The 12,814-nt window shown below is 37.5% G+C and overlaps 1 long non-coding RNA gene across 1 annotated transcript in view; it reads left to right on the forward strand.

Annotated features, from left to right (window-relative positions):
• Positions 1-12,342, forward strand: part of LOC128666973 (uncharacterized) — a 30,574-nt gene extending 18,232 nt beyond the window's left edge. Inside the window, exons 3-4 of the long non-coding RNA XR_008403283.1 lie at positions 2,575-2,619; positions 12,100-12,342. This is a non-coding gene — a long non-coding RNA (uncharacterized LOC128666973). The remainder of the gene's footprint in view (positions 1-2,574; positions 2,620-12,099) is intronic.
• Positions 12,343-12,814: the final 472 nt, after the last annotated feature.

Consider the following 12,814-nt stretch of genomic DNA (forward strand, 5'->3'; position numbering starts at 1 on the left):
CTCAGTGAAAGAACCAAGGCGGGGACACGGCAGCAGCAAAGGAATGAAGCGCGAAAAATATATTCAACATTGCGCTTCATTCTCTATGCACAGAACCACAATAAAAACGGCTAAATAAAGGCACCAGAAAAACAAAGCGTCTCACCCTCATAACTTGTGCAATTGAACATCTCTTCCCTGTAGAGCTTGCAATATCCACAATATCGTTTATGCACTCTCAAAATAATATAAGATAAATAAAGGAGACATTAACCCCTTAGGCACTGTCTGTGCCTCTAAACGAAATACATGAGCCTATTTTTTAATAAATAATTAAGAAGTTAACCCCTTCCATCCATGAAGGGAGTTAACTATGTCTCCTGCCACATGACTCTTAGTGCCTGCAAAATGCCTTAAAATAAATCCTCAACTAAGGATTCTATGTCTCACTAAAAAATTGCAGAGAGCCCTTGATTTTAAAAAGATTCTGAAGTGCCAGCCTCCCAGCCCCAGAAGACAATAGGCACTTACTTGCATCTAGTTGTCCGGTATGTAGACAGCTTGCCTGGTATGAGTGGACGACACTCCTCACAGCGACCTGTAGAAAAAAACAGAGTAAACCTACTCAGGCTTTCTATACCAGGGCAGCAACATGTTAGGAAAACGCAGCAAGGCCCACCTTACAAGTTCCTAACTGCTTTAAAGCCACCACTGCCCTACTAAAGGGCAAAATAATAAAATCTTGATTTGAAGTGAAATAAATCCAATATTCTTCAGACACCAAAAAACTTCACCTCCATCTTGCACCAAAGGCAAAGAGAATGACTGTGGGTTGTGGAAAGGGAAGTGACATTTAGCAGCTTTGCTGTGGTGCTCTTTGCCTCCTCCTGCTGGCCAGGAGTGATATTCCCAACAGTAATTGATGATTCCGTGGACTCACCGTATCTTAGGAAAGAAATTGTGTGCGTTATCTGAATCATGAAAGTTTAATTTTGACTTGAGTGTCCCAACGATGAACAGACTGTTACCACACATTCCACAAGAAGAGGAACCTTTAACAAGCTCAGAAAACATGGTGCAGCCAATTTACAAGAAAAGAGTATTTGTTAACAAGCATGTTGAACAGCGGTGGCTTCACTATATTCGCATTGCTTCTTAGGGATTCCTCTGCTTGTGAAATTACAGTCTATTCACCAAGCATAACAAGCCCAAACCCTATCCTGGTGAAATTCTTGGTTGTGATCTGTTGAACATCCTAGTTAACGATTTTTTTGTTTTATACAAAAAGTTTATTTGCAGTCTGTTTGACATTCTTTTTAAGAATGCCCGCTCTCGTGAATTGCGTTGTTATACAACAAACTTACTAACCGTGTGAATATTACCACTTCTAGTGAAATAAGTGGCTACAATCTGTTTTCCATTCTTTTTTAACAACTTATCTTTTTGTGAGCTATATGATTGCAGTATTTTTTGCTTGCTTTTTAACACATCTGTTTGTGAAATGCGTGGTTGCAAATCTATTATGATTGTTAAAATATATTTTTCCCCTTTTTCTATTATTTTATTTTTTTGATACTTTGAAATACCCACAAAAGTAATGCTAATACATTTTAAGGACTTTGTGTTTAACATTACATTTTGAGGAAATTTATTATTTTTATCATTGTTATGATAAATATGGTGTAAATCTTTTTATTGATGAATGAATACAATTTTCTAATACATTTTACCATTTGTCAATTTGTAGCATTTTGTAGTATGTTGAGTCAGATGACATTTGAAGCATACTACAGTATAGTTAAAAATAAAGGTCCATTTGACGCGTTTCACATTACAGCTTTTTAAGGTGAAGTTAAGCCAGATCTGCCACTATGTTACAGCACTGCCCTATAAAACTCTAATTTCTGGCATACTATACTTAAAGGGACATAATACTTAAATGCTAAATCACTTGAAAGTGCTGCAGCATAACTGTAAAAAGCTGAGAGGAAAATATCACCTGAACATCTCTATGTAAAAAAGAAAGATATTTTACCTCACAATTTCCTCAGCTCCCCAGAGTAAGTGCTAGGTAAAAAGTTCAGTTAAAAATAAAAATGAAGAAATGAACAGCAGACAATCAGCATCAGCAGTGCTAAGGTCATGAACTCTTTTACTGTGATCTCATGAGATTTCATAGTAGACTTCCTTAAACTGAATAGGGAAATAACATGAATGTGCATGAGGCACGCTGCCTAGCAAGTCCTGGGACAGGCATAATTATTTGCTGCTTAAAGTCCATTACAATGGGGTTTGAATACTTATGACATTTTTAGGTAAAATATCTTTCTTTTTTACATAGAGATGTTAAGGTGATATTTTATAGTCAGCTTTTAACAACTATGCTGCATCACTCTCAAGTGCTTCAACATGTGGGTATCATGTCCCTTTAAGCTATTTCTACGCACTGCTCTGATATTTGTTTATTGTGGTTGGCCTGGTATTATTGCATAGTATTTTATTTTAAAAAAAAAATGTAAGATTTATAAAAATTAATTCAGACCTCACACTGTCATGTTTACATAGTTTAACACATATGTTCTTTTCCCCCCTCAGATTTAATTTTAACCAACCAGACCATATATTATACATAATTATCAGGTGAGTATAAAATGATATATTTGTTTCTGTATCCATATTAAATTATATTTTGTATTATTTATAAGTCTTGTTCTTAAATATGTTATTTTGGAATTGATTTAAAAGCATAAAAAAACATTGTGGCAGAATATGTAAATACAACTAATATTAGTCTGTATAATATAGGAAAACACCCCTTGACTTCAGTAAATGGTACAGCTAGAGTTTGTTTTTCTTATACAAATAAAGAAACCAGTCGCCACATCATTGCTACTCTCTAATATAAAATAGATACTTTGTAGAATCTACAAATACAGAATGTATGAAATACCTCATAGTCTACAAATGTAAATGAATATATATATATGTATTCCATAAAAGGGCTCTTACAGGAGAGAGCGAGATATATATATATTATATATATAATATATATTATATATATATGTATATATATAAAGTATTCCAAGAAAGGGCACTCACAGTATATATATATATATTATATATAAATGTATATATATAAAGTATTCCAAGAAAGGGCACTCACAGTATATATATATATATATATATATATATATATATATATATATATATATATATATATATAGAGAGAGAGAGAGAGAGAGAGAGAGAGAGAGAGAGAGAGAGAGAGAGAGAGAGAGAGAGAGAGAGAGAGAGAGAGAGAGAGAGAGAGAGAGAGAGAGAGAGAGAGAGAGAGAGAGAGAGAGAGAGAGAGAGAGAGAGAGAGAGAGAGAGAGAGAGAGAGAGAGAGAGAGAGAGAGAGAGAGAGAGAGAGAGAGAGAGAGAGAGAGAGAGAGAGAGAGAGAGAGAGAGAGAGAGAGAGAGAGAGAGAGAGAGAGAGAGAGAGAGAGAGAGAGAGAGAGAGAGAGAGAGAGAGAGAGAGAGAGAGAGAGAGAGAGAGAGAAGAGAGAGAGAGAGAGAGAGAGAGAGAGAGAGAGAGAGAGAGAGAGAGAGAGAGAGAGAGAGAGAGAGAGAGAGAGAGAGAGAGAGAGAGAGAGAGAGAGAGAGAGAGAGAGAGAGAGAGAGAGAGAGAGAGAGAGAGAGAGAGAGAGAGAGAGAGAGAGAGAGAGAGAGAGAGAGAGAGAGAGAGAGAGAGAGAGAGAGAGAGAGAGAGAGAGAGAGAGAGAGAGAGAGAGAGAGAGAGAGAGAGAGAGAGAGAAAGAAAGAATAAATTTAAAAAAGAAAAACACACAGAGTGAATAAAAAACAATGTAGTTTACTAGTCAGGGGGGAATTTTACTAGTCCATCCATTGATGTTTTGGAGTAACATCAGACCAAATAAACATGTACAAAAAAAAATCAAACAAACAAAAAACAACAAGAATACATTTTCTCCAATACTTTTGTGCTTGCATAAAGTAAGTGAGCTGAGATCCATTTATTTTCGTTCTTTTTTTTTTTTTAAACATGTACGGCTAGATTATAAGTGGAGTTCTAGTTTATCGAGCCCCCGTAAATAGGCAACTTCGCCAATTTACGGGTGCACAATAAATAACCAGCCATTACAAGTGGCTGGTTATTGCTAACGCAAGCTCACAGTAGCAATTAAATAACAGTAAATAACTTAATTTCTGTAAGAACTTACCTAATAAATTCATTTATTTCATGGTGGTGAGAGTCCACGGGCTGTTACGAATGGTATATACATTTTCTACCAGGAGGAGGCAAAGTTTCTGAAATTTCAGAGCCTATAAATACCCCTCCCACCTCACTCATACCTCAGTTTTACAAATAGCCAAGTAGTGAGATGTTTAACCCCTTAAGGACCAACGACGTACAGGGTACGTCGTACAAAAAGCGGTCCTTTACGACCGAGTACCCTGTACGTCGTTTGTGGATTCAAGTGGTGGAAGCGATCCTGATCGCATCCAGACGCTTTCATGTTATTGCAGTGATGCCTCGATATTGAGGCATCCTACAATAACATTTTTTAGGCATCCTGGGGGAAGTGGGGAATAACCTCAATAATATGACTAAAAAATTGTATATAGTGTTTACTGTCCCTTTAAGATATTTGGGTCTGCCTCCATGATAGCACTGTGTTTTTATTGGTTTAAGAGTGACAAGTGCAGTTGTCACTAATGGTCAAAATGGTAATTCTATACAGAATAGAATAAACTTGTAGTGGCAGCACAAAAAAATGATGTCTTGTCAAAGGGACATAAAACCCAAATTTCTTAATTTTACTTTTATTATTCGGAGAGAGAATACATTTTTAAACAACTTTCAAATTCACTTATTTGATCAATTTAACTTCATTCTCTTGGTATCCTTTATTGAATGAGCAGCAGTGCACTAAAGGGAGCTAGCTGGACACATCAGCAAGCCAATGACAAGAGGCATATATGTGCACTTACCAATCAGCAGCTAGCTCACAGCTCCTGAGCCTACCTAGGTATGCTTTTCAACAAATTAGATAATAGAATTAAATTGGAAAATTGTTTAAAATTACATGGTCTATCTGAATCGGGAAAGAAACATTTTGGTTTTTATGTCCCTTTAATAAAATGTTGTTATAAAGATAATTATTTCTGATATGTTAAAGGGACACTAAACCCAAATTTTTTCTTTCATGATTCAGATAGAGCAAAGAATTTTGAGCAACTAATTTACTCCTATTATCAATTTTTTTGTTTTCTTGGTATTTAAAAAAAAAAAAAAGCAGGAATGTAAAGCTTAGAAGCCGGCCCATTTTTGTTTCAGAACCTGGGTTACGCTTGCTTATTGGTGGCTAAATGTAGTCTCCAATAAGCAAGCGCTATCCAGGGTTCTGAACCTAAAATGGGCCAGCTTCTAAGCTTTACATTCCTGCTTTTTAAATAAAGATAGCAAGAGAATGAAGAAAAATTGATAATAGGAGTAAATTAGTTGCTTAAACGTGCCTGCTCTCTCTGAATCACAAAAGAGAAAAACATAATTTATGTAAGAACTTACCTGATAAATTCATTTCTTTCATATTAGCAAGAGTCCATGAGCTAGTGACGTATGGGATATACATTCCTACCAGGAGGGGCAAAGTTTCCCAAACCTCAAAATGCCTATAAATACACCCCTCACCACACCCACAAATCAGTTTAACGAATAGCCAAGAAGTGGGGTGATAAGAAAAAAGTGTGAAGCATAAATATAAGGAATTGGAATAATTGTGCTTTATACAAAAAAATCATAACCACCACAAAAAAGGGTGGGCCTCATGGACTCTTGCTAATATGAAAGAAATGAATTTATCAGGTAAGTTCTTACATAGATTATGTTTTTTTTTCATGTAATTAGCAAGAGTCCATGAGCTAGTGACGTATGGGATAATGACTACCCAAGATGTGGATCTTCCACGCAAGAGTCACTAGAGAGGGAGGGATAAAATAAAGACAGCCAATTCCGCTGAAAATAATCCACACCCAAACAAAGTTTAAAACTTATAATGAAAAAAACTGAAATTATAAGCAGAAGAATCAAACTGAAACAGCTGCCTGAAGTACTTTTCTACCAAAAACTGCTTCAGAAGAAGAAAAACACATCAAAATGGTAGCATTTAGTAAAAGTATGCAAAGAAGACCAAGTTGCTGCTTTGCAAATCTGATCAACCGAAGCTTCATTCCTAAACGCCCAGGAAGTAGAAACTGACCTAGTAGAATGAGCTGTAATCCTTTGAGGCGGAGTTTTACCCGACTCGACATAAGCATGATGAATTAAAGATTTCAACCAAGATGCCAAAGAAATGGCAGAAGCCTTCTGACCTTTCCTAGAACCGGAAAAGATAACAAATAGACTAGAAGTCTTTCGGAAATTCTTAGTAGCTTCAACATAATATTTCAAAGCTCTAACTACATCCAAAGAATGCAATGATTTCTCCTTAGAATTCTTAGGATTAGGACATAATGAAGGAACCACAATTTCTCTCCTAATGTTGTTAGAATTCACAACCTTAGGTAAAAATTTAAAAGAAGTTCGCAACACCGCCTTATCCTGATGAAAAATCAGAAAAGGAGACTCACAAGAAAGAGCAGATAATTCAGAAACTCTTCTGGCAGAAGAGATGGCCAAAAGGAACAAAACTTTCCAAGAAAGTAATTTAATGTCCAAAGAATGCATAGGTTCAAACGGAGGAGCTTGAAGAGCCCCCAGAACCAAATTCAAACTCCAAGGAGGAGAAATTGACTTAAGGACAGGTTTTATACGAACCAAAGCTTGTACAAAACAATGAATATCAGGAAGATTAGCAATCTTTCTGTGAAAAAGAACAGAAAGAGCAGAGATTTGTCCTTTCAAGGAACTTGCAGACAAACCTTTATCCAAACCATCCTGAAGAAACTGTAAAATTCTCGGAATTCTAAAAGAATGCCAGGAAAAATGATGAGAAAGACACCAAGAAATATAAGTCTTCCAGACTCTATAATATATCTCCCTAGATACGGATTTACGAGCCTGTAACATAGTATTAATCACAGAGTCAGAGAAACCTCTTTGACTAAGAATCAAGCGTTCAATCTCCATACCTTTAAATTTAAGGATTTGAGATCCTGATGGAAAAAAGGACCTTGTGACAGAAGGTCTGGTCTTAACAGAAGAGTCCACGGTTGGCAAGAGGCCATCCGGACAAGATCCGCATACCAAAACCTGTGAGGCCATGCTGGAGCCACCAGCAGAACAAACAAGCATTCCTTCAGAATCTTGGAGATTACTCTTGGAAGAAGAACTAGAGGCGGAAAGATATAGGCAGGATGATACTTCCAAGGAAGTGACAACGCATCCACTGCTTCCGCTTGAGGATCCCGGGATCTGGACAGATACCTGGGAAGTTTCTTGTTTAGATGAGAAGCCATCAGATCTATTTCTGGAAGACCCCACATTTGAACAATCTGAAGAAATACCTCTGGGAGAAGAGACCATTCGCCCGGATGTAACGTTTGGCGACTGAGATAATCCGCTTCCCAATTGTCTATACCTGGGATATGAACCGCAGAAACTAGACAGGAGCTGGATTCCGCCCATACCAGAATTCGAGATACTTCTTTCATAGCAAGAGGACTGTGAGTCCCTCCTTGATGATTGATGTATGCCACAGTTGTGACATTGTCTGTCTGAAAACAAATGAACGATTCTCTCTTTAGAAGAGGCCAAGACTGAAGAGCTCTGAAAATTGCACGGAGTTCCAAAATATTGATCGGTAATCTCACCTCCTGAGATTCCCAAACCCCTTGTGCTGTCAGAGACCCCCACACAGCTCCCCAACCTGTAAGACTTGCATCTATTGAAATTACAGTCCAGGTCGGAAGAACAAAAGAAGCCCCCTGAACTAAACGATGGTGATCTGTCCACCATGTCAGAGAGTGTCGTACAATCGGTTTTAAAGATATTAATTGAGATATCTTTGTATAATCCCGGCACCACTGGTTCAGCATACAGAGCTGAAGAGGCCGCATGTGAAAACGAGCAAAGGGGATCGCGTCCGATGCCACAGTCATAAGACCTAGAATTTCCATGCATAAGGCTACCGAAGGGAAAGATTGTGACTGAAGGTTTCGACAAGCTGATATCAATTTTAGACGTCTCATGTCTGTCAAAGATAGAGTCATGGACACTGAATCTATCTGAAAACCTAAAAAGGTTACCTGAGTCTGAGAAATCAATGAACTTTTTGGTAAATTGATCCTCCAACCATGATGTTGAAGAAACAACACAAGTCGATTCGTATGAGATTCTGCTAAATGAAAGGACTGAGCAAGTACCAAGATATAGTCCAAATAAGGAATACCACAATACCCTGTTCTCTGATTACAGACAGAAGGGCACCGAGAACCTTCGTAAAAATTCTTGGAGCTGTAGCTAGGCCAAACGGCAGAGCCACAAACTGGTAATGCTTGTCTAGGAAAGAGAATCTCAGAAACTGATAGTGATCTGGATGAATCGGAATATGCAGATATGCATCCTGTAAATCTATTGTAGACATATAATGCCCTTGTTGAACAAAAGGCAGGATAGTCCTTACAGTTACCATTTTGAATGTTGGTATCCTTACATAACGATTCAATATTTTTAGATCCAGAACTGGTCTGAAGGAATTTTCCTTCTTTGGTACAATGAAGAGATTTGAATAAAACCCCAGTCCCTGTTCCAGAACTGGAACTGGCAAAATTACTCCAGTCAACTCTAGATCTGAAACACATTTCAGAAATGCTTGAGCCTTCGCTGGGTTTACTGGGACACGGGAAAGAAAAAATCTCTTTGCAGGAGGCCTTATCTTGAAGCCAATTCTGTACCCTTCTGAAACAATGTTCTGAATCCAAAGATTGTGAACGGAATTGATCCAAATTTCTTTGAAAAAACGTAATCTGCCCCCTACCAGCTGAGCTGGAATGAGGGCCGCACCTTCATGTGGACTTAGGAGCTGGCTTTGATTTTCTAAAAGGCTTGGATTTATTCCAGACTGGAGATGGTTTCCAAACTGATACCGCTCCTGAGGATGAAGGATCAGGTTTTTGTTCCTTGTTGTGACGAAAGGAACGAAAACGATTATTACCCTGGAAAGAAAGGGAAAGCAGAGTAGACTTAGAAGACATATCAGCATTCCAAGTTTTAAGCCATAAAGCTCTTCTAGCTAAAATAGCTAGAGACATATACCTGACATCAACTCTAATGATATCAAAGATGGCATCACAAATAAAATTATTAGCATGTTGAAGAAGAATAAAAATGCTATGAGAATTATGATCTGTTACTTGTTGCGCTAAAGTTTCTAACCAAAAGATGAAGCTGCAGCAACATCCGCTAAAGATATAGCAGGTCTAAGAAGATTACCTGAACACAAGTAAGCTTTTCTTAGAAAGGATTCAATTTTCCTATCTAAAGGATCCTTAAAGTGAAGGTAAAGTTACCTTGACACTGATACAGAATCCAATTATTTTTTAAAAATGAATGGGACTTTCATTCATGATTTTTTACATTATTACTTCAAAAGCCTTTATTTTCTATTTAAAATCCTTTTTTGCCGATTTTCACAATCATCCCGCTCTGCATTTTTTTTTTTTATTTCTGGTCACGTTTTTAGAGCAACCAGTTGAATTTCTGGCCGTTAGGTGCCCGTGACCCGACGTCATCCGCCCACTCGCTATACTGCGCATGCGCTAGAGTCTATTTCTCAATCAAAGACTACACCGGGCGTTCTAGTTTCGCGCATGCGTACTGTATCTGCTTAAGGCCAGTTAATGTTGGTTGAAGGGAGATGGGTGCGCTTAGAATCGCGCATGCGCAGTTAGATTGCTCATCGTGAACGCGGTCCTGCTGTTACGTATAGAGCCGGGTAGGATCACTCTATACGTAACAGCACATTACAAACCGGATGTAGAGGTTGGGAGGAGTTATGGACAGAACGGTAGGGAAAAATATAGTTTTAAAAAAAGACAAATATAATTTTTTTTATAAAATAAAGTTAGCGATTAGCATATTCTATGTTCAAGGAATACATAGATATATTCAAATTACATAAACTTTACCTTCACTTTAAAAGAAGTACCATCTGCCGTAGGAATAGTAGTACGCTTAACAAGAGTAGAGACAGCCCCATCAACTTTAGGGATTTTGTCCCAAAACTCTAATCTGTCAGATGGCACAGGATATAATTGCTTAAAACGTTTAGAAGGAGTAAAAGAATTACCCAAATGATTCCATTCCCTGGAAATTACTTCAGAAATAGAACTAGGGACAGGAAAAACTTCTGGAATAACTACAGGAGATTTAAAAACCTTATCTAAACGTTTAGATTTAGTATCAAGAGGACCAGAATCCTCAATTTCTAATGCAATTAGGACTTCTTTAAGTAAAGAACGAATAAATTCCATTTTAAATAAATATGAAGATTTATCAGCATCAACCTCTGAGACAGAATCCTCTGAACCAGAAGAACCATTATCAGAATCAGAATGATGATGTTCATTTAAAAATTCATCTGAAAAATGAGAAGTTTTAAAAGACTTTTTACGTTTACTAGAAGGAGGAATAACAGACATAGCCTTCTTAATGGATTTAGAAACAAAATCTCTTATGTTATCAGGAACACTCTGAGTATTAGATGTTGACGGAACAGCAACAGGTAATGTAACAGTACTAAAGGAAATATTATCTGCATTAACAGTTTGTCATGACAAAACAGTACAAACAACAGCTGGAGGAACAGATACCATAAGTTTACAGCAGATACACTTAGCTTTGGTAGCTCCAGCCCCAGGCAGCGATTTTCCAGAAGTATCTTCTGACTCAGTTTCAACGTGGGACATCTTGCAATATGTAATAGAAAAAACAACATATAAAGCAAAATTGATCAAATTCCTTAAATGACAGTTTCAGGAATGGGAAAAAAATGCCAGTGAACAAGCTTCTAGCAACCAGAAGCAATAAAAAATGAGACTTAAATAATGTGGAGACAATAGTGACGCCCATATTTTTTTAGCGCCAAAAATGACGCCCACATTATTTGGCGCCTAAATGCTTTTGGCGCCAAAAATGACGCCACATCCGGAACGCCGACACCTTTGGCGCAAAAGACGTCAAAAATGACGCAACTTCCGGCGACACGTATGACGCCGGAAACAGAAAAAAAATGTTTGCGCCAAAAAAGTCCGCGCCAAGAATGACGCAATAAAATGAAGAATTTTCAGCCCCCGCGAGCCTAACAGCCCACAGGGAAAAAGTCACATTTTTAAGGTAAGAAAAAAATTGATTGATTCATATGCATTATCCCAAATATAAAACTGACTGTCTGAAATAAGGAATGTTGAACATCCTGAGTCAAGGCAAATAAATGTTTGAATACATATATTTAGAACTTTATAAAAAAGTGCCCAACCATAGCTTAGAGTGTCACAGAAAATAAGATTTACTTACCCCAGGACACTCATCTACATGTTGTAGAAAGCCAAACCAGTACTGAAACGAAAATCAGCAGAGGTAATGGTATATATAAGAGTATATCGTCGATCTGAAAAGGGAGGTAAGAGATGAATCTCTACGACCGATAACAGAGAACCTATGAAATAGACCCCGTAGAAGGAGATCATTGAATTCAAATAGGTAATACTCTCCTCACATCTCTCTGACATTCACTGCACGCTGAGAGGAAAACCGGGCTCCAACCTGCTGCGGAGTGCATATCAACGTAGAATCTAGCACAAACTTACTTCACCACCTCCATAGGAGGCAAAGTTTGTAAAACTGATTTGTGGGTGTGGTGAGGGGTGTATTTATAGGCATTTTGAGGTTTGGGAAACTTTGCCCCTCCTGGTAGGAATGTATATCCCATACGTCACTAGCTCATGGACTCTTGCTAATTACATGAAAGAAATGTGGGTTTAGTATCCCTTTAAGAGTTTTATTATTGCCCTTTATCGGTAGTATAAATATTATAGCAATATCTGTTTTTTTAAATATCAGATGTGGATGTGTCAGGATACAAAGTCATCTTTCCATTTTCTTTTTTCTCCCCCCAGAGTCCATTCCCTGAGGTAGCATTAGACCTGTCCAGAGCTCCGAAGGTTGATTTGAGAAGTGCGGGCACCTGGGCGATGGACATATCCTTATGTGGGACCGAAAGAGAGGACATGATTTTAATTCAGTATTTGTACAAATAATAAACAATGATCTCTTATGTAGTAAACAATTCAAGTTTTGAATGTGACATTTTGATAATTTTTGCAGATTACCAAATTTGTGCCATAAATGACTACATCATATATTGTGTCTTTTGAATGATTTGGAAACATTTTTGAAGAATGTCGATCACTTGTGGCTTAAAGCAAAACAATCACCTAATAGCAGGGACATGTTTATTGGGTTAACGAGTCAGTCCCATGTAGGTGCAAAGTGACCTAATGACAGTGACATTTTTAATAAAGGGTCAGTCCCATGTAGGAGCAAAGTAACCTAATGACAGTGACATTTTTAATAAAGGGTCAGTCCCATGTAGGAGCAAAGTGACCTAATGACAGTGACATTTTTAATAAAGGGTCAGTCCCATGTAGGAGCAAAGTGACTTAATGACAGTGACATTTTTAATAAAGGGTCAGTCCCATGTAGGCGCAAAGTGACCTAATGACAGTGACATTTTTAATAAAGGGTCAGTCCCATGTAGGAGCAAAGTGACTTAATGACAGTGACATTTTTAATAAAGGGTCAGTCCCATGTAGGAGCAAAGTGACTTAATGA

This window comes from Bombina bombina, chromosome 7 (genome assembly GCF_027579735.1).
Source record: "Bombina bombina isolate aBomBom1 chromosome 7, aBomBom1.pri, whole genome shotgun sequence".
Lineage (NCBI taxonomy): Eukaryota > Metazoa > Chordata > Amphibia > Anura > Bombinatoridae > Bombina > Bombina bombina.